We start from the raw sequence: 19077 nt of genomic DNA on the forward strand, positions 1-19077 counted from the left end.
TTGGAAATTCATGCAGCTGGTTGCAAATTTAAATGAAAATCTACTTTTTTAATATTAAATGACAGTCATGTGGGACTCAGATGTGTTTCTTCAAGTAATAATGGAAGTGTAGTTTTAGTTGGGCAGTCATAAAAAGATTTGAACTTTTCAAAGGGAACCTGAAGTGAGAGGGATATGGAGGCTGCCATATTTTTTCCTTTTAAACAATACTAGTTACTGCAGCCAAAGAGAAAAACTACTAGGAAACTGGTACTGTGTGAAAGGAATTAGATATGACCGCCACCATATACCTCTCGCTTAGGTGTCCTTTATGCCACAGCATGATTGGATTCGTAGGAATTGACCATGTTACTACTCATTTTGCAAATCCGTTCTGATCAGGAAATAAATATGGCAGCCCTCTTATCTCTTCCACTACAGAGCCACTCTAAGCAACTCTAAATAATACAAAGCCAAAACACTGGATCTGAATACTCTTTCTGGGTCAGAGATGCAAACAGACAAGTTCATTCGCTATTTTAGAATGGAATCCCCAATGGCAGCAAGCTTAATCTCTCAGTATTGGGCTGGTTTGTGTCCTCCAAATACAAAAGGTTAATTTGTTGTACGTACATTTGTCTCCTAAACAGACTGCTAATTTTATTTTTTTTCTCTTTTCTCTTTTTTTCCCTTTCCCCTCCCTCCACCACCTCCACCAAATCACCACTTACAACTTGACGTACCTTGACTTCTCATTGGCTTTCTTGGCTGATTCAGGTAAGAACCATTATATATACATATTGTCATATCAATGTAGCCAGGGCCGGATTTACCATAATGCACACTAGGCACGTGCCTATAGGCGCCTGATTGTGCAAGGGCAGGTTTTAAATAGTCCCCTTCTAAGTTAAGAACCTAAAAATCGTTCCTCCACGACTGCGCCGCTCGCCCCGCCCACTTATGTCACGATCCGGTGGCTGCAACTACAGTGACAGCCAGACTGAGGACGGCGAGTCACTCACTTACAGTCTGTCTCTTCCCTTTCTTCCCGCCCCCTGCCGTATTCATGCTTGCACGCAGCGCTGCAACTTGCTAGTGAGCAGCAGCTGCGTGCATAGGCACTCATGGGGAGCGGGCAGCGTGCTTGTCATCCTCTCCTGCTGCTATCTGCTCGGCTGGGACTGGGAGAAACTGTGGGTGGCCAGGGCTGAGCAGGCTTCCCTTACTTCCTGTGAAATCAGCCTGCCTGTGCTAAGAGAGTTAGTGACCACTCGAACGGAGGTAGGCAAAAATCTCCGCTCTGCCCCCCTCTCCTCTCCTGTTCACAACAGCAGCCAGCCCGCATGTGTAATTCGAGTGACACTGATTGAGACGGGGGGGGGGGGGGGGGCAGATGAAGCAGCCCTGTCAGATAGCCCTGTCCTGTATAGGCTGCAGCTCCATCCCCTGTGTGTATGCTGCTGGGACTTGAGGGCCACGCTGAATCTGATCTTTCCCCTATGATCTGTGACAGGAGGGTGAAGGGGTCAGGCCGGGGGCTGCAGATGCATAGCTTTCTCCTTGGATTGATTCCTGCTGCTTGGCTCCAGGCTGACAAAGAGTGTCACCTGGCTGCATCATTTGAATGGTACTTTTCCTCCTGTTAGCTAGATGATTGAATGGGGGAGTGAAGGTTTTGTTTTATGTGTGTGCATGAGGGGAGTATGTTTTCAGTGAGTGTGATCTGTGTGTGTGAGAGTGATCTGTGTGTGTGAGAGTGATCTGTGTGTGTGAGAGTGATCTGTGTGTGTGAGAGTGATCTGTGTGTGTGAGAGTGATCTGTGTGTGTGAGAGTGATCTGTGTGTGTGAGAGTGATCTGTGTGTGTGAGTGTGATCTGTGTGTGTGAGAGTGATCTATGAAGTGATCTGTGTGTGTTAGTGAGCATGTGATCTTTGTGTGTGTGTGTGTGATCTCTAGGTTAGTGAGCATGTGATCTTTGTGTGTGTGTGATCTGTGTGTTTGTGTGTGTGTGATCTCTGTGCGCTTGTGTGTGTGATCTCATGTGTTAGTGAGTGTGTGTGATCTGTTTGTGTGTGTGTAGTGTACGTAATCAAAGGGCACCTAAAAATGTGGGTGCCCTGGCAAGCTGATAGTAAAATATAGGTAAATTTACCAATATTTTATTATTAAAGTGTAAAGAAGGATTGTAACATATTGGTATTAAATACCAATATTTAACTATAGCTCCACCTACCCCTACTTTCACACAAAACCCTCCCCTCTGACGCCCAACCATCCCACACTGCACAGACACCTTACTGACACCTAATACTTACCACCCATTCCGCACAAACACCCTACCTGATGCCTAACTGCCCCCCCCCCCCACACACACAAACATCCTACCTGACACCTAACAACCACGCCCACGCCACTAATCGCCACAGAAAAAGAAAATAACATAATTTTTCGGGCGCCACCATAGGCCCATTGAAATAGTGTCATTGAGGAGTAAATAGATCCCCCATTAAATATTGGGTACTGGACTGCTAGGATGCTTATTAACGGGCACCGAGGGCGCCCAAATTTCCACTCTGCCGCCATTTCAATGTCTTACATAGTTTTATTTTGTAACAAAAGGGGGTGTGGCTTAAGGTGTGGCCTGTGCTGTGGGGGTGGAGTTTAGGGCACCAGATCTTCTGTGCCTATAGGCTCCACAGCTCTAAATCCGGCCCTGAATGTAGCAGGTACTAAATGTCAGATATTGTGACTAGGTGTGTAAAGGCTGCTCATTCCTCAGTTTTGCCTGACTCAGATTATGGACGCTGCCTTTATCGCATAATGCTATTCAAAAGCATTGTATTTTTGGGACAGTGGCATATAAACGTGGCAAATGTCTTAGGGCAGTCATTGGAATTGGTAAGGCCCACTTTAACATGCTGCTCTGGAGTAGCAGGTTGAGGCATCTATACAGCATTCTGACAGCAAACTGTCACCCAGGTCATCAAATCCCGATCCCACTGGGTGATGACCATTATTTACGTTTATACACTCTTAGTTTAGGTTTTTAGAATTGCACTTCATAGGAATACAATTGCAAAAAAAAGTGCATACAAAGAATGTATTTGAAATAAAAGGTGCCCAGAGTCTCTGTAACCCTCTGTGAACAGGGCAAATGCATGACCTATACAAAGAGAACTAGAAATTCTGCATTAATGAGGCAAATCTGTCTCCTCCCCACCCCCCATTTTTGGAATCTGATAGCTCACGTTAAAGAGTACAAGAACATAAAATACTAGCAATATTAAGAGTATTGTAATCGTAATGGTAAAATCATTGTCCCTGAAGGTTAATAATCATCCCACCATCTTGCTGAATAAACTTCCTTCACTTCTGAACCAAGTTTACCAGTCTTGCTGTGTTCATCACATTTCTCTCATAAAAGCAGGCTGCCAGCTATTTAAAGACTTTAGGTTTCTATGCTGCAATTTCAGGAGGTGGCCTTATCTTGTTTGTGGCAGGCTTGTCTGTATTTGCAGCTTATAATTACCATTTTCTGGTATACTCTAATTGAAAAAGAGTGATTGCGTGTTAGATGTATGGAACAGCCCTCCATAAAACTTGTAACCAGGCCACCCTATCATTTGCCCAAGGATTATTTGTTGTCTTCAGTATAATCACCTGTGCTAAACATGCTTGTAAAGTGGCAGTAAGCCTGCATTGCGTCTACATGCTTGCTAGAGGCTGTCATTAGTGCATTATATATTGTTACTTTAAAAGGAAGAAGAAATCTAAGAAGGCTGCAGAATGGAATAATCTTATGTAGATGTAATAATATGCTGACATCAGCCTTAATTTACTAGTGTTATACAGAAGTGTGGTAAAACATTTCAAAATGCGGGCCTGATCAATGTGGTATACTGGCATTAATGATTCTAGCTCTGCTCTGAAATACTGATGTGTGACTTGGTGTTTGCTACTGAAGCAGGCACCTGATGACTTCTAACACTGTTTTCAACAATGGAATCCCCTATGCAACACTGTATAGGAGAGGACAGGGCAAGAGGATACATTTGTAAAATTGTAGTGATAAAGCACATTTTTGACAACCAGTCTTAGTACTGCTCACATACAAAAGTTCATGGTGACCCAAAACCACTAGGAGAGTTTAAGGGGCTAAAAGATAAGGGCATACATGCATCTTTGGGAGTGGTGCATCATGGGAAACCACACTTGCTCACCTAAAGTAAACAACTCCACTGGGGGGGCGCCTTTCAACGCCTGTAGAGAGTGCTCGGTCAGTGCCCAGGAGCAGCTGAAGAGGCGGTTAATTCACCACCTTCGGCCTCCAGTACAAAATGGGCCTTTCTAACCATACAGATATTCATAAAGTCTACACGCTGGGGTGCAGAGACTGCAGAGGTACATATTGCACATCAGAAGATATTTTTATATGTTGTGCCATTTATGAAATGTTTATTAACAGCGTATTGAATTAAAAGTTCCAGCATTTATATGCATAATGGCATATATCTGCTACTTTAATATAATAGTGTCCAAATGGTTGCCTCTATGTATTATTTTAATGGGACTCTTTTAGGTGAAATGTAAATTTTACAATGGCTATTAGGAATGGGAATTTTACTATAGGGCATTAGTTGGGTACAGTTGGTGAATATTTGTCAATACTGCAATCTTACGGGGTAAACTGTGGCATTGTTGTTGGGTATATTGATATGTACAGTGGTGGTGATGAATTGGGTGAAGAAATCAAGTCTTATGCTATGTAAACACAATGCAATTTTCTGACAGATTTACTGTCAGATCCATTATTTCCAACTTGTCTGATCTGATTTCCATTCAATTTTCCATAGAAGTGAATGGAAAATCATTCTGAAAATCGATCGGAAATTGGATTGGACAAGTTGGAAATAGTCAATCTGACAGTAAATCTGTCAGAAAATTGCATAGTGTGTACCTAGCATTATGCCTAGTACACACTGACACGATTGCTGGACTGCGCTCTCCACTTCCTATAACAATACAAGATTGCACATAGCGTAACTCTGTATGCATTAATTCACACACCACTCGTGTTTCAGTGATAAAAAAGTGCAGCACACGTGACCTCGCTGTTATCTGATGTGCTTGATTACAAGAAGCAATCACGTGAGTGCGCAGTCAGTACGTGGGCGTTTGGCTGAGTTTTAACAGTATCACACTATTGTGTTCTTATGTGTTTTTATTGGAGGAAATTTTTTACATTAAAGAAAAGGTGAAGATTTGAGAAAGTGCCTTGTGGAATATGTTTAAACGATAGATCCACCTGTTTTCTGAGGTGGTGAAAATCCGGTGAGCAGAATCAAAGGAGTGTGTGGTCACGTGTGCTGCACTTTTATCACTGAAACACGGGTGGTGTGTGAATTAATGCATACAGTTATGCTATGTGCAATCTTGTATTGTTATAGGAAGTGGAGAGCGCAGTCCAGCAATCGTGTTGTAATTTCTACCTGGAAAAGTGTGACAGCGATCCCAGTGGAGTGTGTGGAAACTTTATGGACAATTTTACTTTCAACTTTTGGAGGACAGTGTGCATATGCAATATATTGTGGACAGCGCAGCCTAGTTGACAAATATAAGTACACACTATGCAATGTTCCATCAGATTGACTGTCAAATTGATTATTTCCAACAGGTACGATCTGATTTCCAATCAGATTGGACCTGTTGGAAATAATCGATTTGACCATCAATCTGACGGAAAATTGCATTGTGTGTACCAGGCATTAGATGTAGTGGACTTTCTTAAAGGACCACCATCATGAAAAAGTGTAAAATTTAAAATATAATTACATACAAATAAGAATGTTTCAGAGTAAAATGAGCCATACATTACTTTTCTCCTATGTTGCTGTCACTTAAAGAGACACTGAAGCGAGACTAAATCTCGCTTCAGCTCTCATATATAGCAGGGGCACGTGTGCCCCTGCTAAAAGGCCGCTATCCCGCGGCTTAACGGGGGTCCCTTCACCCCCAACCCACCCCCCGCAATACTTGGTCGTAAAATGGTCGCTGGCTGTCTCTTCCTGGAGGCAGGGCTAACGGCTGCAGCCCTGCCTCCCAGCGCCGTCTATCAGACGCGCATCGCCGCCTCTCCCCCGCCCCTCTCAGTGAAGGAAGACTGAGAGGGGCGGGGGAGAGGCGGAGATACGCGGCTGACAGACGCGCATGGGGCAGGGCTGCGGCGGTTAGCCCTGCCCCAACCAGGAAGCGCTCCCCCGCTGCACGGAGGGGGTTTGGGGGGACAGGGACCCCCGTTAAGCCGCGCTATAGCTGCGTTTTAGCAGGGGCACGCATGCCCCTGCTAGCTATGAGGTCTGAAGCAAGATTTATTCTCGCTTCAGACTCTCTTTAAAGTAGTTGGTATAAATCGGACATTACCAACAGGTTTTGGGCTAGTCCATCTCTCCATAGGGGATTCTCAGCTTGGCCTTTACTCTTTATAAAGACATTCACTGAAAAGATTGATACAAAGATGCTGGCCAGCCTCCCTGCTTGCTGCACACTTTTTTGGCAGTTGGATGGAGCAACTGCCATTCACTAAAAGTTTTTGAAAATAAAGAAAACACTGGGAATCCCCCATTAGGAGATGAGCTAGTCTAAAACACGTCTGTTTTGTTAGATTTCTACTACATGCTGTAAGTGACAGCAACCTAGGAGAAAAGTAATATATAGCTCATTTTACTCTGGGAAAATGTACTTTTTATTTGTATATATTTACATGTACCTTAAATTTTACAATTTTCGCAATAGTGGTCCTTTAAATCATTAGCAGTGTTCTCCCAAGAAATATTTTTTTTTATAGCTGGGTGGCATGAAAAAGTAGCTGGGTGGGGTGCGAGGGGGGGAATGCAGGGTCAGCACAACTCTGCTTACAGCATAGGGGGAGGGAAGTAAGCTGATGACAGCCGGGTGCTCCCCAAAATTAGCCTGGGGAGAATACTGCATTAGCATAACTCTTGGTAGTCCTCTTTGCAAACACGAGGCATGTGCATTTTTCTTTCTTTTTCCCCAGCGTTTTCAGATTTGTCGTTTTTGTATGTGATTGCGTTTTGTTAACGTTTTTCATATTTTTGCATTTTTAATCTGCTCTTCTAACATTGGAAGAAATTATAGCATCAGGTCTGTGTTGTACAAAAACACAAATACGAGATGCATGTGGTTTTTTTTTTTTTATATACCCCATAGCAAAGCCTAGTATATGGGAAGAATGCACATGCTGTGTGATTGTAAAGTAACCCTGAAGTGAAACAAATTCCCCCTAGTGGATGCTTACCTCGGGAGGAGAAAGCTAAAGGGGCTTGCCTTGTCATTCTTTGCAGCCCCGTTCCAGTGGTGGGACCCCAAAAGTCTGCTTGTTGGCACCTCACGCATACAAGCTAGCTCCTTCCCGCACTGCTTGCTTAGGCCGGATCGGGCCGTGCTACTGCACAGTAGAATATCATCCACAAGAGGTCAGCGCTCACAGCTAATAACAATACTATAACACCTGTTCGCCTCCTCTTATATTCAGATTCTAATACACCAAGAGGTGGCGCTCACAGTGTGTGATAGAAGTGGGCACCGTATTAATATATATGCAAGATAGTTATTGCCAGAATAATATCAATTTCACTTTCCCTTATATATGCTATGTATTCCAGATCACAGATAATGGGTTCAGCCAAAAAGTCTTATTATTAACAGAATATCATAAATAGCCCATGTACAGATGACCTAAAATTAATTTCATTATAAAAATTCATAAAAACTATTAAGGTATTAATTTCTCCAGATGAGCTGTTGCAGGAACAAGAGCGGCAAATACTCCTATGCAATTCAGACAGGCAGCCTCCACCAGCACGCTTTGTGTGCCACTCACCACTGTCCTAGACCAACCAATGGTCTATATGTACTTTGGTACCGTTCCCGGGTTGTCCCCCACCTCTCCAGCAATGTGTGTCTTCACAAACCACCAGTCAAGAAATCCTTCATGAAGTAGCTGCCTTCTTTATCATACCTCAGTGAGAAAAAAACTCCCATAGTGTAATACTGCTAAAATCTATTTATTTGTAAAAAGCAATTGCACTCACGTGTGTCGATAAAATCAGCGCATAGAGTAATTTGTATACACGGGTTAGATACTAAAAAAAATAGAAAAAAGGAGCGGGGGGACACCGGGAGCCCGATCTGGTGTATTATCGTAGATCGACAAGGTAAGTATAAAAGATATTCAAATATACTCACAAAGCCGGGTTGCACACTGCAACCGAGTAAACTCGCGTGTGGGGAAGTACCGTCCCCACTCGGCCTTGTGATTTCGCTTTATTGGTCGCAGCTCCTTGAAAAGAGACACCCACCTGGATGTTGACCCTCAAGCTGGAGGGAATGGAACGATGAAGAGAAGTAGGAGGCGCCCTAGGGGTACTTATAAAATAGTAATTATACCACTGTATTTATGACCCCCTATAGGGGCATGTATCTAATAAAGCAAAAGGTATGGACGGATCCTACCTTATAAACTGTTCACTCAGGGTACGGTAAAAAGAGTACTTTAATATGGCACTTTAAATTGACAACGCGTTTCGCGGTAACCACCGCTTCATCAGGTCGAGTGACGTGCCGAATAGGGTGAAGTCCCCGGTCTTAGGTGCCTGTATACACGGGCTCTCCCCCGTTTGGTGGCCAGGCTGGCAGGCTCCTGCTAATGTGTTCCACTCTGCTCCGCCGCGCGCACGGAGAACGCCGGGATACCACACGTGCCTCTCCACGCCTCTGCTCACCCTAGCGTGTTGATTCCCGCATCAGGCTCCGCCCTATCGATTTCGTCACTGTGACTCATCAGGGGCATGGCTAGAGTAGAATTGCACAGTAGAATATACCCTATCGGGCTTGACCATTTCCAAGCTGGATGGTGGTAGTGCGTCTGTGCACAGAGGCCACACTTCAGGGACCCCAGCACTACGGGGCATCAGCGGACAATTATGGAAGCCTCTTTAGGATCCATAATTACCTCATCCATAATTACCTGACCTCCCGAGGTAAGTATATCAAGAAAGGGTGAATTGCAAACCTCCCGCATTGTGAATTGCAGAGAGCTGCAATCAATTCACGATGTGGCCCATAGACATAAATGACATTTGATTTCCGCTATGCGGTAAAACACATGCAATTCAAACAAGTTTGCTGCCAGCAGTACAGGAATTATGTCATGACCATGGTCTTGACAGTTTGCTTTCTGTGAACCTCCTTGCATTGTTGGAAAATAAGTTTTTTTCCAACTGCAACTCTGTGTATAGAATTCTCAATAAATGAACATTCTGTACAGATCACCTGGCAGAACTAAAGATGTCACCACCGGTGTTAAATTTCAGAATGTAAATCGGGGAGAGGAAAAATTTTACAATAGGCAAACGCCAACTAAATATTCTATAATATTGTTAAATAGTAATTTTATACATTGTTGTTTTCACTACAGTTTTAGTTGAATATGAAAGGAGGCAGTGGACTATATCATTAAGCACTAGCACATGAATTGTAGAGAAACAGTAGATGGCATGCCTTGTGAAATGGGGCTTGTCCTAAGAAGCCCACACCCTTAAAACTGAATGCCATTTTGTCCATAGGCTGACAAATGTGATACATTTTTAAACCAGGCAGGTATGGACTGGTACAGCCAGTCTTGCAGGGAATGAAATGTGCCACTTAGGACCATCATGGCATGCCAGCATTGTGATTTTACTTTGTGCAAGCTGTCACTTTACATAACAGTTAGGGTAGGCAAGGACAATGGGGGCAAGCCTAGCATGGGGCTGATTTCTGGAATCTGACAGCTGAAGAAAGCTGATATTTCTACTTTAGGCGCATTCAGTTGTAGCTGGAGGCTGTTGTTCAAGCCATCTTCTGTGCTCTGTTCTTTGCCTAATCCAGTTTGTCTAAGAATCAAACTGGTTTCTAATATGCTTGGAGTGTAAATTTGCACATAACTGGGCAATGCCTTATGTTTTATTACCGTGGATTACATGAGGATGGTTTGCTTTGTTGTATTGCAGATAATTGCTCACTTACTTGCCCTTTGCTTGTTGTGTTTTGCATCGCTGTTCTGTGAAATAGATGCTCGTTACAGGTTCTTAAAGTATGGCATTCAGTAGGGTTTTATTTTTCTCTCCTCTTTTGTATTCATGAGCTTTTCTTTTCCTATAGTGTTGTTTAAAAATAAAGTATGTTCTTACTTTTAGTTCAAGTACTGCTGTCACACTTTTTTAAACATTCTTAAAGGACAACCGAGGTGACATTATGGGATAGACATGGGTATGTACAGTGCCGAGCACACAAATAACTAGGCTGTGCTCCTTTTTTTTTTTTTTTCCCTCTGCCTGAAAAAGTTAAATATCATGTATTCAAGTGACAGTTTCTGACTGGGTCAGACTAAAGCATACCCCTAACTGATAAGTAATTACAGCCATAAAACACTTTCCTGTCAGAAAATGGCTTCTGAGAGCTGGAAAGAGATAAAAAGGGTCAATAATTCAGATTTGAGCTCTGACATACTTCAATGAAGGTGTCATTGAGCAAAGACAATGAAACAGTAAAAACTTAGATTTAAATATAAAATAAAACTGTGGGATATCTAAAAAAAAAAAGTCATATTTTTTTGGAGACTTGGGATACAATTGTTCTTCTCATCAGTTTATTTTCACTTCGGATGTCCTTTAAGAACTATATAAACCAAAGATGAATCTCGTTTTGTAGTGAATTTATTGAATGCATTTGCAGTTAAACATAGTTGGTATATAAATCTAATTCTCTTATTTACGTTCAGGCAGGGAACACACTTGTCTTTCAGTTTTCTGTGCGCGTTTTCCTGCATACTTTTTCTGCACACCAAGTGTTTCTATGCAGGAAAACGCGCGGGTTTTTTTCACAGCAGCTGATGTAGTTGATAGAGAAAACTAACAAAATGTGCAGAATCAGGATGCAGAATGTCAGTTTTTTTTCTGCGCGCGAACAACATATTAAGTGTGTACTAGCCCATTGATTAACATGAGTTCTCAGTTTTTCTGTGCAGAAAACGCGCACGAAAACAGTCAAGTGTGTTCCCTGCCTCAGTGAATATACTTTCCTGCACAGCTGCGTTCATACCTGGATAGGGAAGGGGCTGCAGTTTGTTAGAGCCTTTTGTATTGGAATAGGCCAGCGCATTTCTGAGTGTGAAAGCTTCATTACAGGAGGGAAGAGCAGAATGATGCCATCATGAGTGCTTCTAAAGGCCCGTATGCACTATGCATTTTTTCAGACAACCGGCGATTTTTATGAGCAGCAAGCGATAGTTTCTGCCATATCGACACATAGGTACAGGCGCGTAGGTAAGCAAGTGACGTTTGCCGATGTGTGGTGATAGCAACCATCATGGACAACCAGATCTTTAAGATACCCGACGACTCCGTGCAAAGTACCGCATGCGGTCACGTTTACCCGCCCGCAGGAAGATGGGTCTGGGGACGTCGTTGGGTCACATCTTCCTGGGTTGTCAGATATTCAGCTTTAAGTAAAACTGTCGCGAAAATCTAAAAATGTAAAACATACAAATAAGAAGCATGTCTCTGCCAGAGTAAATAGAGCTATTTATTACTTTTCTCCTATGTTGCTGTCACTTACAGTAGGTAGTAGAAATCTGACATTACCAACAGGTTTTGGGCTAGTCCAGCTCTCCACAGGGGATTCTCAGCATGACCTTTATTCTTTATAAAGGCACTCCCTGAAAAGTATTTATACAAAGTTGCTGGCCAGCCTCCCTGCTCACTGTACACTATTTTTGGCAGTTGGATGGATCAACTGCTCTTGAGGAAATGCTGTTGAAAACAAAGAAAACCCTGAGAACCCCCCATGAGAAGATGGGCTAGTCCAAAATCTGTCAATGTCAGTTTTCTACTACTTACTGTAAGTGACAGGAACATAGGAGAAAAGTAATTTATGGCTCATTTTACTCTGGAAGAAATGTACTTCTTATTTGTATATGTTTACATGTACAGTATTTTACATTTTAAGATTTTCGAGACAGAGGTCCTTTAAAGTGTACCTGAGACCAGGGAGGATAGAATAAAGTATAAATACCTGGGGCTTCCTCCAGCCTCCTCAGGCCTGATCAGTCCCTCGCCACTGTCCTCCGCTGACTGCAGCCTCCGCAACTTGCCCTAGTAAGTCAACCTGTCAGCGCAGTCAGGCTGTGCGCACTCCCAGCCACGGTAGCGTGACTGGGAAGCGCGCACAGCCTGATTTGGACCTGCGCAGTATGCCCCGGATCAGAGGACTTTCCAGGGCAATTTGCGGAGGCTGCAGGCAACAGAGAACATCAGACCCCCACTTACTGTCAGTAAACAGGAGGGACTGTGGCCAGGTTGTTGCTCATTTGAAGAGAAAGGAACTATTAGTAAGTACATTTCTCTGGTTGGCTTTGTAACTTTATACAAAAAAAAAGTCAGATATAAAAAGCCATCTTTCAAGTAAGAAAAATCAAATGTGTAAGTGTGACGTGTGTTCCAAAACATCAGTGGCTTTCCCACCACACAACTCGGCTGACCACTGTCTGTTTTCCCTCTCTACTTTCCATAGCGCAGAATGAGCTGATAGGCAGACCTTGAACAGCTCCCCCCTATACAGCTCATCTCAGAAAAGTGTGGTTCGGGTAACCTTTATCCTGTATATATGAAGGGTTAGAGAAAAAATATCGGGACACACCAGACAAGCAAGTGGATTCTTACTACATTGAATGCACAACACACCTCGTAGTAAACAAATACTTTGGCATTACTCTCGGCATTTTTGTATTTTTCTGCCTGACAACTTTGCTGTATCTTATTTCTTTTGTCTTGGGAAGAAAATGTTGGCTCTTTATACTGTCTTTGGTTTCGAAAACAGCTCTTGACTTGTCCCTCATTCCAGGTGTACTTTGTGGTCTGTGAACTAGGAGCCCATTTAGGTCGCCCCTTCTTTACAGTCTGGAACTGAATGTCTTGTTACTGGCTGTGTACTTTACCAGTGTTGCAGCGTGGTGTGAAATATAGATGTTACAGCGTAGTAGAGGGTGCTATCTACTCTCCAGCTCCCAGATTGCAGCCTCATCCGGGCGGGCCGCGACAGCACCCTCTCTGGGAAAAATAAAGGGGGCGGCATCTGCTTCTACGCCAGCTCCGCCTGGTGCTCAAACACCGCTGTCCTGGCCAAGAAATGCACCCCAGATCTAGAACTCCTCCTCATCAATTGCAGGCCAACTTACTTGCCCAGGGAATTCTCTTCCTATGTCCTGGGGGGGGGGGGGGGGGGGGGGTTTGATCCCCCCTGACGCAGAGGTGAATGCCGCCTGTGTGATCTCAGTAAGACCATCCCGGACTCGCTGTTTATCATCTTGGGGGATTTCGACAAGGCTAACCTCCGCAAAGAGTGCAGCCTCGCTTCCATCAGCACGTCACCTGCCCCACCAGAAGTGCCAACGCCCTCGACCATTGCTACACGGTCTTGAAAGGTGCATACAAAGCGACACCGTGGGCAGCGCTAGGATCATCTGACCACTGCATCATCCATCTGTTACCTACTTACAAAAGGCGCCTGGAAACCTCAAAACCTGTCACCAAGTCCTCCAAAGTGTGGTCAAGTGAGGCTAAACTACAACTTCAGGCCTCCTTTGACTGCACAGATTGGAAGGCTCTGGAATCGCCTAACCTGGACAAGTGAGCAGACAACGTATCCTCGTACATTAGCTTCTGCGAGGACTCCTGTATCCCAACTAAAACCTTCAAACTATATCCAAACGACAAACCGTGGTTCTCAAAAAGACTACGACAACTGCGGCGCAGCAAAGAAGTCGCACACAAGTCCGGCAACCAGGAGGATTACAAGAGGGCAAGAAACAACCTAAACAGAGACCTGAGGTCCGCAAAGAAGTTCTACGTGGAAAAGCTGGAACAGAACCTCTCCTCAAACGACGCACGAGCTGTGTGGAAAGGGCTTAAGGCTGCCACCAACTATAAGCCCCCCCCCCCACAGCATGCTACACCCAGCACTGAGCTTGCCGAGAGTCTCAGCGACTTCTATTGCAGATTCGAGAACCAGCCAGCTCCTGCAGGTCTCCCACTGCCACCCGTACAGTAGCCGGCCATTGACTCCAGGGGCCCAGACTCCCCACCACCGTCAGTGAGGGAGGCTGATTTACTGAAACACTTGCTAAGGCTAAATGCTAGGAAAGCCTCAGGTCCGGACGGAGTGTCACCAGCTTGCCTGAAAACCTGCGCCCGTCAGCTCACCCCGACCCTCTCTTCACGAGGTCCCTCCAGGAAGGCAAAGTCCCAGCATGCTTCAAGAGGTCCGCCATTATCCCTGTCCCCAAAAAGCAGGGAATCCTCGACCTCAACAACTTCAGACCGGTGGCACTCCCTTTCATGATCATGAAAGCTTTTGAAAGCATGGTGCTCCCCCTCCTCAAGTAAGCCACAGAGGGACTGCTGGACCCACACCAGTTCGCGTACAAAGCTAACAGGTCCACCCATGATGCCATCAACATCTGCTTGGAGCTAGTTTATGATCACCTGGATAGATTAGACTCCTACGCCAGGATCCTCCTACTGGACTTCAGCTCAGCATTCAATACCATCAGCCCCAAAATACTTCAAGACAATCTCGCCACGCTAGGTGTCCACCCCTCCCTACGACGGTGGATCACAGACTTCCTCACCAACAGATCCCAGGTCGTCAGGTTAGGAACGATCTCCTCACTACCTAGGACCACCAATACAGGAGCCCCACAAGGCTGTGTCCTGTCACCATTTCTGTTCTCTCTGTACACGAACAACTGCAAATCCTCGTCGGACTCTGTAAAAGTAATCAAATTTGCAGACGACACAACCATAGTCGGTCTCATCACCAATAACGATGAGAAGGTGTACCGCCACCAGGTCGACAGTATCTGCCACTGGTGCAGAGAGAATGGATTGGTCCTTAACACAGCGAAAACTGTGGAGATGATCATTGATTTCAGGAGGCGTGCTCCCACCCTACTTCCAATCCGTATTGATGGCAAGGAAGTGGAAAGAGTTCCCTGCGTCCGCCTTCTGGGCACAACCATCTCAAATGACCTGAGGTGGAAAGCCAACACTGCCTCCACACAGAGGAAAGCCCAACAGACTTTTCTTTCTTCGCCAACTAAAGTTTGGTATGGCCCCAAAACTTCTGACTAACTTCTACTCTGCTACAATCGAATCTGTCCTATGCTCTTCCATCCTGGTCTGGTATGCCGGCTCCTCCACCAGCGACAGGCTCAAACTGCAGCGGATCATCAGATCAACAGTGAGGATCATCGGGAAAGCCCTTCCTACTCTGGACCTCCTCTACCACTCCAGGCTGAACACCAGAGCATTAAAGATCACCAATGACTCCACGCACCCAGGCCACCGCTTCTTTAGTCAGCTTCCCTCGAGCCGAAGACTCCGGTTCCGGTCCATCCTCGCCAAGACCTCGAGACATAAGAACAGTTTCTTTCCCTATGCTGTCAACCTTCTGAACTCTCTCCATGGGAATTGCCCATCCCCACCCTACAAATTCAAGCCACATTATAGCATGCTGAACTGAGGCACACTGCACATGGACGGCGCTGTCTAGCTCCAGCGAACTTTTTGCCTGTTCTTTCGGTGTATTTTTAATTTGTAACTGCTTCATTGTATCCCCCTGCATCTGTTTTCGTTTTGTTCCTTCTGACTGCATGTTCCATCCTGTATTTGTATCTGTATCAGTACCCTGTAGTGCCAAGCCCAATTCCGGGCACGACCCAGTTGCTAGGTCTGTTGCCATAATGACTTATTCTCCATCTCATCCTGACTCCACAAGCTGCTCTTTTCAAGCACCGCATATTGTCCCTTCACCACCTTCCAAAAGTACAGACACATCTGTTCAGCACTCCCATCCCTGAACTGTTGTCTGAGATATTGAGTCTTGATCTTAGCAGGTGTACGTACTCATGTGTATGAGGCTTTGGATGACTTCAGTAACTATCACAATATGCATCTCCCTCTGACTGCATTTTCTGTGTGTGTGTGTGCCTGCATGCACGCACGCAACCCATGCAGATGAATCAGCATCTGAATAATTTTATTCGCAGAGTACGCTTTGGCGTACCCAGAATTGGTTGTGGTACACATGGCAAAGGCAGAAAGCGAGAGACCTTAAACCTACATAAAACATACATTCATGGCATTGGGGAAAAGTGCAAAGTATAAAGTACGTACAATTACAGGTATACATGCATAGCATTGGGACAGAGTACATTGATACAAGTGAAGGGGCACCAAGGGTCAGTGTGGGCACCTGGAGCGCTGAGCTGTCCATGGATTAAACGGAGGCCCAGGTGGGCGGCGTGTTCAACAGGAAGACAGCCTGGAGAAAAAAAGGTGTTTCTGCACCTCACGGTGCTGGAGCGGACTGATCTGAAGCAGCAGCCCGATGGGAGGGACTCAAAGTAGTGGCTACCTAGGTGGGAGGGGTCTTGTGACATCCTTTTGGCTCTTTTCATCATTCTGGCGGTGTGTAGGAGGTAGAGAGGAGGCAAGGTGTACCGATGATCTTTTCTGCAGCGCTAGTTACTCTCTGAAGTTTATACTTGTCACTAGCGGTGGCCCCCGCATACCAGACAATGATGGAGGAGCAAAGGATGGACTCAACTGCTGCGCAGTGAAAACTGGTGAGCAGTTCCCACGCGATGCTGAATTTCTTCAGCTGGTGCAGGAAAAATAGCCTCAGCTGAGCATTGTTCTGGATTCTGGGGGTATTCTGTCCCCATCTTAGGTCACTGGATATGGTGGTGCCCAGCAATCGAACACACGGTACCCTGGAGACTTCAGTCTCACCCCTGAGGACTGGTGGCAGGGCGGGAGGGTGTTTTTCTGAAGTCCACAATCAGTTCCACAGTCTTGGACGCATTGAGGATGAGATTAGTGGCAGCTAAGAAAGTTAACAGCAGTGCAGAGGGAATAGCAGTGACCATGTGGTGCACTTTGAATGCAGGAAGTAAGCAGTGATGTCACTTCTGAAGTTGAAGTGTTTTTTTTCCTCTCTGTACCAATTTTATCTCTTTGTATCGTGTCGTAACTAGTCAGCAGGTTTGTGTGTGTTAGTGGCGCAGCAAGCAAGAAGCAATCCTCTGGAAGGATGCCTAAAATGCAGGTTATGCCTCTTACTATTTTTGATAGTTCCCTGGTATTTTATCCTGAAACCATGATCATCATATTATTCCTATTACTTTTGCAGCCACACCACTTTATAGCCATAAATTGGGGTGGGACAGATCCTGTTCACCATGGTGACCTGGAATGGTTCCTACGACAGTGGGAAGGGCCCTTTCTGAGTGAAGTATACATCTGCACAGGGAACTTGGAAAACAGGTTCCTGGCATCTGATTGCATAGTGTATAGTAGTGCTCTGCTTGTGCACATTACTCCAGCCACATGTTCATATGGAGGAAATCCTGCCCAGAGCTGTGCTGGGGATTTCCCATAGAAAACGGCACACTCTACCTGGAATCCATAAATGCTGCTTGTGTTTTTTATACATAAGCACTTTTGAAAATGTAAATGTGTGTTTGATGGCAGCTACTACCTTTTGTAGATACATGGGCTACATTATTATTATTATTTAAGTAGTGGTGGATAGTCAGTTTGGTCAGATGTGACCTAATGACATCAAAGTAAGAAGAATACGCGTCTGGCTACATTTCCCAGCATCCCTGCATTATATTAGAAATGATCGGCCATCTATGTGAGGAGATTGACAGTTCGCTGGCAACAGTTAGTGAGAAATTAATAAACCTCAATCTGCTAACCGTAAAACTAAAGATTAAAGTTTGGAAGGATGGGTACGTAGCTTCACAATGGGTCTAAGTAACATTGGGCTTGATTCATCAAACATTGGTAAATATATAGCATTGCTCACACACAGCGCGGGGTAACGTTACCGAGCGCCCGTTACCATAGTAGCGGGCACGCTACTTGAGTACCGCAGTCACACTACGAACACAGGGTGTGGTAGTTGCACACTTGGTGCTGTGTGTGTGCAGTATATATACCGATGTTTGATGAATCAAGCTGTATCTCTTCTATTCACAACAAGTTTCAACATTTCAGGCATTCCCAGATGTTGGGACTGATGGTTTTTCCCCATTGCTCTATACAGATGATATGTTCTTTTAGTAGTCTACAGCAAAGCTTGTCTTGTATGATCAAGTTAAGTATAGTCAGTGAGATGCTTATAATACCTAGTTGATGCTGCAAATGTTAAACTCATTTTATTATAGAATGTACCAATCCAATGCAGCAGCCTCTACTCCGCTCTCCACCATTTCCAATCACTTTGCAAAGAAGAGACATAAGAATATCACATGACTGCGCTGCTTGGATGAAATGATTACTGTACATTTCCCGTAAGATTTTGGAGGACATCCAGGGCTGTGGAGTCGGTACAAAAATCCAGACTCCGACTAGTCAGTTTAGGATTCCTCCGACTCCTCGACTCCTCTAATTTGCATATTACAATCTTGTTGATTTAAAGTATGTAACATGAAATTCGTCTCTTATCTGCCAATGCTTAGGAATTTTAAAAGACAACTGATGTGAGGATATGGAGACTGCCATATTTATTCCCTTTAGTCATAGACTAAAACTAGTCCTTGGTAAGAGTACTTGTAAAAGCTACAGACCGCAACAAAGAACGTCTATCAGGCCCTAGGCAATGTAACTGTGGGTACATGTAAGAGTGATGTGCAGGTACTCTGCAGGGGAATAAGGAGATTCTTCCTCTATTACACATTCTTCATGCACAATCTGAACCAGGTTTATGGGTGATAGACAACTCCTCTGTGTTCAATGTGCACATCATTCTCAGTGGATTCCCTGCAGCTCTGTGGAGAGTGCATATGTAGAGTATAGTACTTTATGTAACAAAGTAAACCTGAGACAGATGAAATTTAAGTTTTATACATACCGAGGGCTTCCTCCAGCCCTCTTCAGGCTAATCAGTCCCTCGCTGTCCTCTCCCGCCA

The 19077-nt window shown here is 44.7% G+C and overlaps 1 protein-coding gene across 1 annotated transcript in view; it reads left to right on the forward strand.

The window, feature by feature from the left end:
- Window positions 1-19077, forward strand: part of TSC22D1 (TSC22 domain family member 1) — a 133868-nt gene that overhangs the window by 87134 nt on the left and 27657 nt on the right. The window lies entirely within an intron of this gene.

The sequence above is a fragment of the Hyperolius riggenbachi genome, chromosome 2 (genome assembly GCF_040937935.1).
Source record: "Hyperolius riggenbachi isolate aHypRig1 chromosome 2, aHypRig1.pri, whole genome shotgun sequence".
Taxonomy (NCBI): Eukaryota; Metazoa; Chordata; class Amphibia; order Anura; family Hyperoliidae; genus Hyperolius; species Hyperolius riggenbachi.